Source organism: Uranotaenia lowii, chromosome 2 (genome assembly GCF_029784155.1).
Source record: "Uranotaenia lowii strain MFRU-FL chromosome 2, ASM2978415v1, whole genome shotgun sequence".
Classification (NCBI taxonomy): domain Eukaryota; kingdom Metazoa; phylum Arthropoda; class Insecta; order Diptera; family Culicidae; genus Uranotaenia; species Uranotaenia lowii.
In genome coordinates this window covers 240,430,960-240,445,385 of record NC_073692.1, presented here as the reverse complement: position 1 = coordinate 240,445,385, position 14,426 = coordinate 240,430,960, and the positions used below count along the sequence as shown (strand labels likewise).

The window sequence follows — 14,426 nt, the reverse complement described above, 5'->3', positions numbered from 1 at the left end:
GGTGTGCCAAAATACGTTATTAAAAATAAAAAATGACCACCAAAACGGCACTCGACATTCGAAAGATATAGTATTCAGGCACCTATCCTGAAAATTTGGAAATGTTTCATCGGGCTTTTTTGAAATTAGATCGATTTTAAATTTTAAGTCAATTTGAAATAGATTTCCAATGGGGTTTTTCGACCTTATGTTCTATGACCATGGATTTTTCTGACTACACATATTTTATGACAATCACTCAGTTCAATGACTTTATAGGCTGGACTGGAGACTGGAGACTGGAAAAAGATTTGAGTTGATCCTGAAAAGTTATTGGCAATTTTCTAAAACTTTATTAGACTGTTTGAAATTTTTCCATGTTTCTTAAGTTTTTTTTTCAATTCCGCTTGACTAAAAAGCGAATATCTTTCCAGGCGTAGTTTGAATCGTTTTTGGGTCTTCGATAAAGTTCTTTGAGATAGAATTTTCAGCACAAATGTGTATAGTCATCATATGAGCTCAGAGCTCTTTGAAATCAACTGCTCCTGTATCTGCCCAGAATGTGTTCGAATTAAAAGTTGACAACAACTTAAGCGTGAGGAAAACCTTTAGTAGAAAACCCCCCACGAAAAAAAGGATTTCTTCGAAATCAAGAAGTTGGGTGATATTGGAGGAAACGAAAGCGCCAAAGAAGCACCTGTAGTATACTGCGTCGATGTAAAAGAAATTATTCAAAAGATTCGAGACTCACGAAATATGACTGATGAAAAACTAATTATTAAATTTGAAATGGACGGTGGAGGTGGTTTTTTTAAAATTACTTTGTCGGTGATTTCTCTGGAACAGCAGTCCAAAGCTGAACGTTTCAAGGATGGCGGTGTGCGAAGGTATTTTAGAAATAGTTACGAACATGAGGCTTATAGTATAATAACGTCAAATTATTTAATGAACTATTAGGCTTTTGATTCTTGCTCTTGCCCAAAAACTGGAAGAAAATCGTGAAAATATTGCTCCAATTTGGAACGCGCTACAGTTGCAAGACATCGATGTTGCCAGATGTGTTTGAAGGTCATTTTGATGTGCTAGAACATCTAAAAGTAAGCAAAATAGATAAAAAAAAAACACTTAAAACTGTGAAAATACCGATATCGCAGGCACTGAAGCTGTTCCAGGAGATTTACAAGGCATGCTTTAAGGAAAACTTAGATTCCGAGTACACATCACTTATTGATGAGTTTTCTAAAGTGTAGGAGAATCTTAAACTGCCAAACTCTTCCAAATTCCACATTCTACGATTCCATGTAAAGGATTTTTGCGAATACACCGGATAACCGCTGGATGTATTCGGAAAGCAAGCCTCGGAGAATGTTCATCATGATTTTTCAGAAACGTGGTAACGATATCAAACCGACGATACATCTAAGTTGTACTATGATCATCTCTTAAATGCTGTAGTGGACTATAATAGTGGTCATCAGTGTTGAATTTAATTTTAAATAAAAAATATCGTTCATTTTTATTGTTGAATCAAAGAAGGTAATCAAAAATGACTATTTTAAACCAATATTACGCTATTTGCCTTGTTCGACTAAGCACATTTTAGGCACGAAAAAAATGGTTGAAGACCCAAAAACGATTCAAACTACGCCTGGAAGGATATTCGCTTTTTAGTGAAGCGAAATTGAAAGAAAATCTTAAAAAACGTGGAAAAATTTAAATCAGTCTATTAAAGTTTTAGAAAATTGCCAATAACTTTTCAGCATCAACTCAAATCTTTTTCCAGTCTTCCACGAAGTTGTCGGGCTTGAAATTTTCTATAAAGTCATTGAACTGAGTGATTGTCATAAAATATGTGCAGTCAGAAAAATCCATGGTCATAGAACATATGGTCGAAAAACCCCATTAGAAATCTATTTCAAATTGACTTAAAATTTAAAATCGATCTAATTTCAAAAAAGCCCGATGAAACATTTCCAAATTTTCAGGATAGGTGCCTGAATACTATATCTTTCGAATGTCGAGTGCCGTTGTGGTGGTCATTTTTTATATTTAATAACGTATTTTGGCGCACCGTGCAAAACTAACTTCTGCCTGCAATAGAAATGATCATAAAAAATACACCTTGAGAGCAAGTTCACTGGTGTTGGGAAAAGTGGTAGAAACTTTGTCACTTTCAGCACATTTTGAAAATTTCACCATGTAAAAACATTTTCAAGATCTGTGGCCTTCAAGTTTTTAACAACACGTGTTGTTGTAGTTTGGCATGCTGTGATGCAAAAATAGCAATATTTTCATCATATATGGCTGAAATAGAAACAGTGCTGTAAAAAATACAACGCCCAAAGATCTTGAAAACATTTTTGCATGGTAAAATTTTCAAAATGTCAAAATTTCTACCACTTTTTTCCCAACACCAGTGAACAACGTGCTCTTTTTAACTTGCTACAGTTTTGCCAGTTTATATTAAGGCTAGTTCTAGATATCTTTCTATTATTAATTTTCGAATTTTCTCCTTTATTTAACAAAATTTGAAAAAAAAATCTGATTGAAAATCATTTTTATCAACATTTTTGAAGTTTTTATTTATTTTGGGAGGAACCCTAACACAAAGCGAAAACTCGAAAATTTTGCTCGTGTATTATGTTCGCAAATTTAAAAAAAAAGAAGTGGTTTTTCTCTCCCTGATCGATTATTTTACAGAATAGTGTGTTGGATAGGGGAGATTCTGCTCTATAATGAGGCAAATTTTCAAAGATGCCGATTTTTTTTCGTGAAAGTGTTCCAAAAAAAAACACCTTGATATATGTAGTTTTAATGAGAAAATTGTGTTTTGTTATGTGTTCTCTAAATTCAGAGGAAAGTTAAGAAGGTGTTGAAATAATCCAAAAGCATTTTCGAGTGACAACATTTTCGAAAAACAGCTACGTTTTTCAATTCATCATAAATTCTATGTTCCGTTTTTATAGATCCAATGATGTGAAATGTTAAATTGAAATTAATGATTTAATGAAAAAAAAACTTTTCAATTAATTTTTCTAATTTTTCTGCGACTGTGTAACTGTGACTGTAACAATGTACTGAGTCGATTTTGGGTCATTTTTGAATTTCCAAATCCTGGAGTCTAGAATGCTTTGTTTTTGTTCAAAACTCATCCATGATTTTTTGCAGAATTTTTAGGTAACGTTTACACGAGTAAATTTGAACTTTTGGGTTTTTATGGGAAAATTGAATATTTTGTACTGAAAAATCAACATCATTTTTGTTTCTTCTGTGGAACCGAGCCTGCTTATAGTTTAAAATAAATTAAATTGACACCACTGCTTGTGCCCCGCGAATCATGGCATGAAAAGTAGTCATGCAATACCTCGCTAGGCACCCAGCAGGGGTGTCAATTGAATTTATTGTTTATCAATGCCAAAAGACATACCCCTATTAAACAGCTAAAAAAATTTTGTTGTATAATAAGATACGAAGTAACAATTTTCGACAAAGTTTTTTAGCGGAAAATTTCCTTTGGAGAATTTAAAAATTGGCGCAAAAACCATAAGCAGGCTCGGTTGCACAGAAGAAACAAAAATGATGATGATTTTTCAGTACAGAATGTTTAATTTTCCCATACGAGCCTAAAAGTCCAAATTTACTCATGTAAACGTTACTTAAAAATTCTGCAAAAAATCATGGATGAGTTTTGAACCAAAACGAAGCTTTTAAGACCCCAGTGTTTGAGAAATTCAAAATTGACCCCAAATCGACCCAGTCTACTGTAACAACTTAACTTAAAAGTTCAAAGTTACTTATGTAAGCGTTACTTGAAAATTCTGCAAAAAATCATGGATGAGTTTTGAGCCAAAGACAGGCTTTGAGAAAAATAATCTTTTTTTTTATTTTCACCTTGATGGTAAGACTATACAGACTATACAGATCTGATTCTGAAATCTTAAGAAAAGGTTATTATTTTACTAACACACCGTAGGGCTATGAAAATATCAAAGGCAAATATTTTCAGTGTAGCAGACGTTCGCAGATTCCGGACAATGGATGGTACAGGAAAAGCCGGAGAATTCCGAACGGACAACAGCAACATCACCAGCAGTAGCAGCAGCATGTCAGCAACACGCTACGATACGTTCATAGACGTATACGTATAATTCTGTTTCCGGTGTTTTCTCAAGGGTCTCATTAACATGCGGCTCCGGTCGGTCGTGGTCCTCCTGGGTGGGCCGTCAGGATTCGTTGGTGCTGCTGTTTAGAATTTTCCACCATCTGGGAGAGGAAATTTATTACAAAACTCTCTTGGTCGTTGGAAGAATTGCCTCCGTTGCTCGGTCGTTGTCAAGCTCACCTGTGGAATGATTCCGGCTGAGTTTAGGCTCCAGACCGCTCCGGAGGAACGAACGCCCAAACAATCTGCTGTGGCCTCGGGCGCCCGGCGGTAAATTTGTTAACAGTTTTCCGTTCAAACTTTGGATTGCTATTCATATGCCATCGTGTCGTTGCCGTCGTCACATCATGGATGGGCGGCGTACAGGCTTTTGCATACGGAATAAGTTCGAAACAGTGTGTGAAGCGTCCTAAATGCAGCATCCTAAAGCATACCTTATGAATTGTTTATCATCAAACAGCATTAGAAATCGTTTATGAGATTTTTTTCATTCAATTTAATGCGTACCTTGATAAGTGTGTGTGATGGGAAAAAAATATTTAACATAAGAAATTCATAAGCTCTTACAAGTGTTAATGGGACTCAATCATTCGACATAAATATAAAGACACTCTGAGATGAGAATGGATGTTTTATATCAGCAAGATGCAAATCATAAAATACACCATTAGAGCGCACTGAAGCCAATTTTCGTACATTTTGACCTAAGAATATTAGATATTATTTTCGGATTTTATCGATAATGTATACTTTTACGTAACAGACCGTTTCAGTTCGAAGCGATTTTTTAAACGAATAAAGATTTTTTAAATTACAATCAACATACGTCGAAACCTTAGACAAAAAAAAATACCACCATTATCTATTCAAGAAACTATATTCAACACTACCAGGCCAAACGTATTCAGTATCTTCAAAATTCAAGACTATCGAACAAGCTCATTGAACTAAAATCGTTGTAATGTGAATTAAACATGATTCTTAGATAAGCTTAGGCTGTGTTCATTTGTTTTTTAGTTACTCGACAATTTAAAAATAATCGATGTGTGTGAAAATTTGTAGAGCGGAACTAAAAAAAACTACTTGATGTTGTATTTTGAATCGATTTCAAATTGTGAAAAATAATGGATAACACGTAGTTTTTACTTAAATCATTTTCAAAGTTATCTCGGACTTGGTAGGCTGTGACCGTCGATGACGGTTGTGTTTTTATTCGGTTGGAAATTTTTCAAGACTTTCGAACCATACATTCAAAAGTTTAATTTGTGCCTAATAGTTTTGAAATGTGAGAAAAAGTGATGTGAAGTGAAGATTTAACAAATGGATAAGTTTTACCCAAAACACTAAGATTTTCAAGTGACGGGACTGCTGGACCCTCGGACTAGTTTTGGGCGATTCAACATCGAGACAGGTGTTGACTTCGGGAAGGATCCAGATACATTTGAACTTGAGTGTTTTTCTTTATTTCTTCTACTAAGTTGTTTAGTTGTAAACTAAAACAAATACTTTTGCTGCTACAAAATTTTTAACGGAAAATTTTTCAACAAATTTGAAATATTTCCGTGGAACGATTTTTTTTCTGTGACTGTAGATTGAAGTTACAGTTACAGTTTCTGTTGATATGCTGTAGGATGTTTTAGAATTTTTTTAATATACTGACCAAGGGCCCGGGCCCTCCGGCTCAGGGGGACCCCCCGAGGGAAAAAAAGTTTTAACATTACTTTTATCATAAAGCATGGATCATCCAAAATCTGGACGCACTGTTTATTATACCATAGCGCTCCTATTTGTCGGATCTGGAATGTTTCGACAGTACTTTGTTTGGAAATGTTTCCTCTGTCAGTGCTGAAAATTTCATAACGATTCGTTTTGTTCCAATAAAGTTACACGTAATGGAAGCCGCGAGGCGAAAATTAATTTTGGACACCCACGTCAAAAACCCGACGTGGTCTGGTTCAAAAATCGTGAAAGCTGATTTTGGGCGTCTTCCTGGCCAAATTTTTTACAAAGCGACTGGTCGGGGTGTTTTCCCCGCTAAGTTCAAATTTGTTTTTGCCGATAGGTTGGCAAGAAAGTGTTTGACCTGGCCAGGTATTTGCAGCTGCGGACGAAAACAACGGTTTTTTTGAAAGTGTTAAACCCTACTCCCCCTTAGTTCAATCACGGTACAAGAAAAGTCCTGATACTGGTATTACAATAGCGTTAGCGATTCGAAAACGCTCATTGAAATGCTATCGAAATACCGGTATCTGAACTTTTTTTATTGTGGTTGGATTAGGGAATCTTTCGATTGCTTTGATTCAGTATCAATCTCCACATTGTACGGGGGTATCCTGACGGACAATCGTGAGGTGATGAAAAGGTGGAAGCAGCACTTCGATGAACACCTGAACGGCGCACATGCAGGAGATCAAGACGGTGGGGGAAGGTACATCGCCGGCGTAGCCAACGACGAAGACGAGCCACTCCCAACGATGAGTGAAGTTAAGGAAGCCATTCGCCAGCTGAATAGAAACAAGTCGGCTGGGAAGGATGGCATCGCAGCTGAACTCATCAAAATGGGCCCGGACAGGTTGGCCGATTGCCTACACCGGTTGATAATCCGGATCTGGGACATAGAACAGCTACCGGAAGAGTGGAAGGAGGGGGTAATATGCCCCATCTACAAGAAGGGCGACAAATTGGACTGTGAGAACTACCGAGCGATCACTGTCCTCAATGCCGCCTACAAAGTGTTGTCCCGAATCCTACTCCGCCGCCTAACGCCACAAGCAAACAGATTCGTGGGAAGTCATCAGGCCGGCTTTATGGAGGGACGGTCTACGACGGACCAGATATTCACATTACGGCAAATCCTTCAAAAATGCCGTGAACACCAAGTCCCTACGCACCATCTATTCATCGACTTCAAAGCCGCATACGACACGATCGACCGTAACGAGCTATGGAAAATCATGGACGAGAACGGCTTTTCCGGGAAGCTGATCAGACTGATCAAGGCGACGATGGATGGAACGCAGTGCTGTGTGCGGATTTCGGGTGAATTGTCGAGTTCATTCGAATCGCGCAGGGGGCTTCGACAAGGTGATGGTCTATCCTGCATGATGTTCAACGTGGCGCTAGAAGGTGTTATTCGACGAGCGGTGGGCGAAATGCGGGGCACGATTTTCAACAGATCCAGTCAACTTATCTGCTTTGCCGATGACATTGATATAGTCGGCAGATCATCTGCGGCGGTGGAGGAGATCTACCGCAAACTGAAACGCGAAGCAGGAAGGATTGGGTTGATGATTAATACGTCCAAGACGAAGTACATGCTGGCCTGCGGATCCGAGACCGACCGAACCCGCTTGTCCAGTAATAACAAGGTCACGATCGACGGCGACGAGCTGGAGATAGTCGAAGACTTTGTCTATCTCGGCTCACTGGTGACCGCAGACAATGACACCAGCCGTGAGATCCGGAGGCGAATTATCAGCGGAAGTCGTGCCTACTATGGACTCCACAAGCAACTGCGGTCGAGAAGACTTAGCCCTCGCACGAAGTGTAACCTGTATATGACGCTTATTAGACCGGTTGTTTTCTACGGGCACGAGACATGGATATTGCTTGAGGAGGACCTGCGTACACTCGGTGAATTCGAGCGACGAGTGTTAAGAACCATCTTTGGCAGCGTACAGGAGAACGGAGTGTGGAGGCGAAGGATGAACCACGAGCTCGCGCGACTCTACGGCGAACCCAGTATCCAGAAGGTGGTGAAAGCTGGCCGGATACGCTGGGCGGGACATGTTGCGAGAATGCCGGATGACTGTCCTGCAAAACAGGTGTTCGCCACGAATCCGGTAGGAACAAGACGAGCAGGGGCGCAACGAGCGAGGTGGTTAGACCAAGTGGAGCGTGATCTGGCGAACGTGGGGTGCCCGAGAAATTGGAGAACGGTTGCCATGGACCGAGTGAATTTTAGGAATTATGTTCGTCAAGTTATGTCGTAAGACGGAATACTATGTAAATAAATAAAATAAAATAACTCCACATTGTAAACTTAACTTCGTTTTACAGACAGAAATTGCCAAATGTCAATGTTTGGCTCCATAAGATTGATTATTCCTCAAGAATTATTCATCAAACCACTTAAAACATTTTCGAATTGATTGTAATTAAAATAAACATCAATATTCGTTTCTAAAAAGTTTAGGTTCTAGTTCTGAGACCCGAATTTGGATGCCTGCCTATTTTCTAAATTTGACTCACGAATTTAATCAATTCTTCCATTGAACAGCATCCGTTTTCCTTCGACTTTAAAGTTCACGCTGCAGTGCCACAAACATGCAGCAAAATCGGTTGAAAAAGTGCTGAAAATTGCTGCTCGACCTGCCCTAGTTCAGTAACAATAAACAATCACACGTAGGGCATTCATTTCGAGACGAGAGTCGAGAGCAGCTCTGTTTGTGTTTTCCTTTCGATTTGAAATAGCTTAGCGGTGGTCTGTTATTTGTATTTCCCGTTTCTTGCCACGTTCAGATGCAGCGGAAATGGACTTCAGCAGTGTGCTTATTGTAACGGCCAGCAGCGGTGTGGCACAGACAAGAGGATGTTATATGCGCTTCTAACGCCGAACGAGTTTTCTATCTCTAAAATAAAGCCGCTTTCGTTTTCAGTGGTTTGAAAAATACATTATGAGATAAAATAATGAAAGTTTTTACTGCTTCGACTTAAACTGAAGTAGCAGCAAACAGTAATAAAACGTGACATCCGTTTGCCTGTGGACACACATCAACATTTCAACTAATGGCAGGGAAAATCTCTCGCGTTTCATGTTTTTTCCTTCTTCAGTTACCTTAAACCAAAACCCGAGCCAAAGTTAGGTACAAACACATCGGGGAGGAAACTGAAACCGATAAAAATAATAACAGAAATTACTCGATTATGTTGTCGATTCGAGAGCAAAGCCAGACCGAGCCAATGCAATGGATGCTGCACTGCACAACGAACAAACATAATCGAGAACGAACGAACTAAACTGGATCAACAAAATGGTTGTATTGTTTTTGTTTCGCTATAAGGTATGAGCATGTGCCGTTTAACTTTCAATCCAGCCAGGGACGAGTGAAAATGCATTTTAGATGGCAGCGAATGGTCGCACCAAAACGGTTTGGCTCCGATCCAGAATATTGTTTATTTGTACTTTTTTCAATTATTTTTCCCCTTCACTCAACCAGAAACGAGAAATTGAAATAAAGATTCACTGGGTAGATTGAAACATTAACATTGCTTTAGAAGGGCTAAACTTAATTTTGAATTTATTTTTTTCAAGTTTTATTACAAAGATATTCCTGCCAACGTCCAACGAGCCAAACCAAATGGGCTCGGATTCTGCAAGTCAATCAATTCAAATCCGGTCGGTCAATATTTTGCTGAAATCCCATCAACGACGACAAAGCGTCCTGTCGCCTTATTAAATTCCATTAGCAGCTTACTTACGGGAGCAATTACCCTCCCCATTTTAGCTCAATCTATTCCAAAAAAAAATCTGGCGAAAAGCATTTTTCTTAGGTACCATTTTTTTTTGCTTTGGCTGTTTCTCTTCAGCCAGCGTGAAATAATTTCCTCATAATCCTCGACCGTGACTTGGACTTTAATCACCGGGCAAAAATGGCCATCATTTGTTCATCTGAAAGTAAACAATCTGGGTCCTTCTTGGTCCGAAAGGACTATGGAAGAGTCACAAAACGAACCTTGAGCCAACAACACGAGGAGCAACAAAAAAATCAACAACAAACTGATGCTGTTTGTCGTATAATCTTTATTTAGTACTCAAAACCTGGACTAGGCATCCGACACCCACGACGCAGGACGTATTTCCTTTTTTTTTCGGTCATGTTCATGGCAGTAGAAGAGTCAGTTATTATTTTTATCACTTGGGCAGTTTTCAGGGGTCCGGTTATTAGCTTCGAGACGGCCCGTTTAAAGTATTACAATCCTGAGTTAGAAGGGAGGTGGGGAGGGGGGAATAATAATGCCAATAAAGTGGAAAATATTGCTCCTTATACTTTTTGCTGAGGCTATGATAATGGTTATTATAGGGATAGAAGGTGTTGCTGACATTGAGTAGATCCATCACAAACCTATGTTTCTTATCGTTTTTTTTCAAGCATAACTCTCAACATTTCTTTTTTATTTAATTATTAAAATGAAAATAATCAAATGTGTTGGTAGGACAATGTTTTTTTTTAAACTATAGGAATTCGAAAGAATTTCGTCAAAGTGTAAACAATTCTTGGGATCTTAGATGAGAGGGTTTTACTCAAAGTTACGTAACTTATCTTTCACAAACTAAATAAACATTATCAATAATATTTATTTCTGTACCAACACGTGAAAAGGATATTAGAAAAAATAAGAAAATAACAAAGGGTGTATAAACAGGTTAGACAATATATTACGTGAGCTAGGTTCTACGTTACGCGTTGATTTTTCATGAAAATTGATATTCATCTATTCTAACACATAGGGGATACTTCTAAAAATCGTTTGTCTTTCATAAAAAGCAAAAGTTTCTAGTGATTTTTAATTAGCGATTAAAATTGGTTGTATTTTTTTCAAAGGCGTTTTTCTCGATTTGTCATATATGGAGATAGATTCTTTTTATGTGTTGGTACAGATATCACTAGGTAGAATCAAAATACCAAAAAATGTCTTTAATAAGTCAGCTCAACTTTGGGAATACAGAATGCTTTTTGGATTCTTCCATAGAATTATGTCATATCTTTAACTTAATTGGCTTTCAACTAATGAAAAGTTTAAATTAAGAGAAGTTTGTATTTTTATTTATCTAAATCGATTTACAGTCATTGTTTTTACAAAATTAATCTCTTATTATGATACAGTGCATAAGAGTAAACAATTCGTATTGAAAGTGAAAATATATTAGATTGAATTTCAAATACAATTTTTTTTATACTGATAGGTGATTCAATCAAGATAGTTTTCGTTTGGCTTGTTTGTTATCAATTGGTTTTTTTTCTTGATAAAGTCCAATGGTTCCACGATGCCCCGACAAATGGCTTTTGATTCGGGGTGATTTCTTGTAGCATGGGTTCAACAGTTAGTCTAAGCTAAGTTTTCAAAATAAAAAAAGGGTTCAAGTTTGAAGTTCATCCACTGAGTTTTGAACCTGGAAATGTCTATAGACAGAACATCTACAATATCTAATTTTATATTGAATACTCTGTACTATAAAGTTTTGACTGTTTTGAGACTTCAATTTTTGAGATAAAAATGAATCATTTTGAAGGGAGAATTTAACCTCAAAAAACGAAGATAGACTCAGTAAGCTATGAGTAATGATAAAAAATAAACATATCTTCGAGAAAGTGTTTTAATTATGGCTTTCCATCGCTACCAGACATTTTGTTAAGCACCCAAGCTTGGCAGGAAACATTAGGAACCATTCGCCTGCACCACCGCATCGTCTGAACTCTCTCTCTTGGAGCCCGATTTCCCATCCGGCAATCTAGCACGAATGAAAAACAAAAGAAAAATCAACAGCAGAAGCAGCAGCAGCAGCAGTGTTCCAAATCCTTTCCAAACACGAAACAATACCAAAAACCCAGTTCTGAGGAGAATCTCAGCCGCTTGGTCGAAGAACCAAAACACAACCCGAAAGGTCCTGTGGCAAAGGGGTGCGAAACTTCTTCCGATCCTTCCTCTCCGGGGTACACCTCTTAATCTTGTAGCTTCCGGTGCTGAAGCTGTTGCTGCTCTACTGCTTGCTGTCCTGCTGGGGAAAGTTTTTTTTTCTTCCAACACATGTACCCAGAAAAGCTGCACGCTTCCGCCACTTTAGACACCTCGGTGTGATCAGGTTCAGCTTTCGAAAAGTTCTTCCGACCGACCGCCGCCTGCTGCAGTTCAGTTCAACCTCCTCGAAGAATCGAAGCAGGCTTTGGCTCCGCTGCCGGAACCCATGGTGTGCTTCGGATTTTCTTCACTTGTTTTAGCTTTCGAAAACAGGTGTAACGACCATTGAGAAAATGAAAATAGCAAGGAAACTCGGAATGATTTATGTAAATGAATGAGAAACTGCATGTCCGTTAGCCCAGTGTTTTTCGTAAGCGCAGTCTTGTTTTGGTGGTTTGTGAGTGCACTTCCAACGTTTTGGTTTTACTACCTACTACTCGTTAACTGGATGAAGTTAAAAACTGAATAAAAATCGACCATTTCCTGCATTATGCGCTGGAAATAAAGAAATTCACTGCTGGAAATTTGTATACACAACAACTCTCTAAGACTTTAGCTTGAAAGAGCTTATAAACAACCATTCCCAACACCAACGGAACAAGTTGGTTGAGGATTGATATTCCACTGCAGTTAAGTTTTATTGAACACAGAATAAAAAATGAAAAAATATGTAAATTTAAATGGTTTCACACGGATTTCGGCCAGAATAAGACCGGAACAGGTATCAAATTCTTCTTTTGTTTCTTCAAAACAACCCCCTTTTGTCCAATTTGGTCCAATTTATTGATAAAAAAATTGTGTTATTTTTTATCAACTCAGACTTTTAAGGGACTACTCTGAAGATGCGTTATGTTGATAAGAAATCTTTATCGCTCAGCCATACTACCGTTTTTTGCCATAAAGTTATTCTAATAAAATTTGGATATTTTAAAAATGTTTCTTCTTCTCAGTGGTACAACAGATACCTCAATTAGAGAGGCGCATTTTGATAAATCATATTGAAAAAAAAACGCTTTTACGTTGACCGGCTGCTCATTTTTTTGTAGGTACTGACAGTTTTTGAGGTTTATTTTTCCTGTACAGATGAACAGATTACGCCCAACAAGTGTGCGTGAGAAATGTCAAAATCCACTCTTTATTAATCAATCAGTTAACACATTAAGGACCGCGAAGAAATCCAAACCCGAAAACACCAAAATTTGGCTTTTTCTATCTCAGAAACGATTGGACCAAATCTTGCCAATTTTGTATCTTTGAGTTATCGATAGTTCGATAGAGATGTATCTTATTTGAGTTATAAGGGTTAATTTTTGAAAATCTGACGGGTTTGCACCGGGGTCTTCAGATCTTCCTCAAAATTTGAAATTCGGTTCATTTTTTCAATATAAAAACACATGTTTTTTTCTTCGTGTTGCGCGCGCCACGTCGACCAGCGAGCCTAGTCCGTCCCTGGTTGTCGACAACAAACGTCAGCCGTGACAACCGTTGACGAACAAGCGAACCGGCCGCCGAACTGTGTGGAGAAAAAGAAAACTGGAGAAGGTCAAACGAGTGAAACGTGTTCGATTCAGTTAAAAAGCTTTCTTATAAAAATCCGAATTAATTATTCTAAAGTTGCTAGGTTGTTATTTTTCTTTTATTCCTATTTGGTAAGCACTAATACAGTGAATTGAATTTAGCTGAAATTAATTAAAAATATTACTAAAAATAGGATCTACATGCAAATTGGATAACCTAGAAAACCTTAACCTAAATTTGTTGTCTAGAACGTAAAAGGACAGGTTCCTACGAACAGACTTCTTCTAAGTTGCCCGTAAAAGTGTTGCACGATAGCGAAGAGCTACTACAGAATTTTGTAATTCTTTTTCTTCGTGAAATATACACAAGTCTTCACAAAACTGAGAAGTTTTAATTCTATCGGCAACACTTCGGATTTGTAAAATTTTCTTTTTTCGAGATAGGTTTGGTTAGTTTATTTTTGCAAATAGAATAAAACCATATTTAAAGGCCATATCAATTTTCAATGGAAATCATAAATAGCACATCAAAACGCATTTAAATTTTATCCGATTTTTCAATAGAATATGTTTTAAGTAACAACCTTCAACATGAAAATTTTTGAGCACTGATTTGGTCTAGCGGACAGGCTGGCGCGAGTCTGGTGTTATTTTTATTTTATTTAGGTACATGATTTTCCTTATCACGACATAACCTGATGAACAATATTCCTCCAGTTCACTCAGTCCATGGCAACCGTTCTTCAATTTCTCGAGCATCCCTCATTCGCCAGATCACGCTCAACTTGGTCCTCTTGGAATATTAAACGTTACTCGATTTCTCTATGTATCGTGTGACCAACATCTATTTGTTAGTAAATTTCTTTTTTAAGCTTTTTTTCCTCAGATTAAAGCTTTTTTGCCCTGATGACATTGAAAAAAAGCTAAGCTCTGAGAAAAAGCTTAAATCTGAGAGATGATCTCCACGCGGCTTCTATAACGCTGCATCCGGATAGAGTATAGTACTCTCGGATAGAGTGTAGGATGAC

At 37.9% G+C, this 14,426-nt stretch overlaps 1 protein-coding gene across 4 annotated transcripts in view; it reads left to right on the top strand.

Moving 5' to 3' along the window:
* Positions 1-14,426, top strand: part of LOC129747697 (hemicentin-1-like) — a 633,328-nt gene that overhangs the window by 304,112 nt on the left and 314,790 nt on the right. The gene's annotated exons all lie outside the window — the stretch shown is intronic.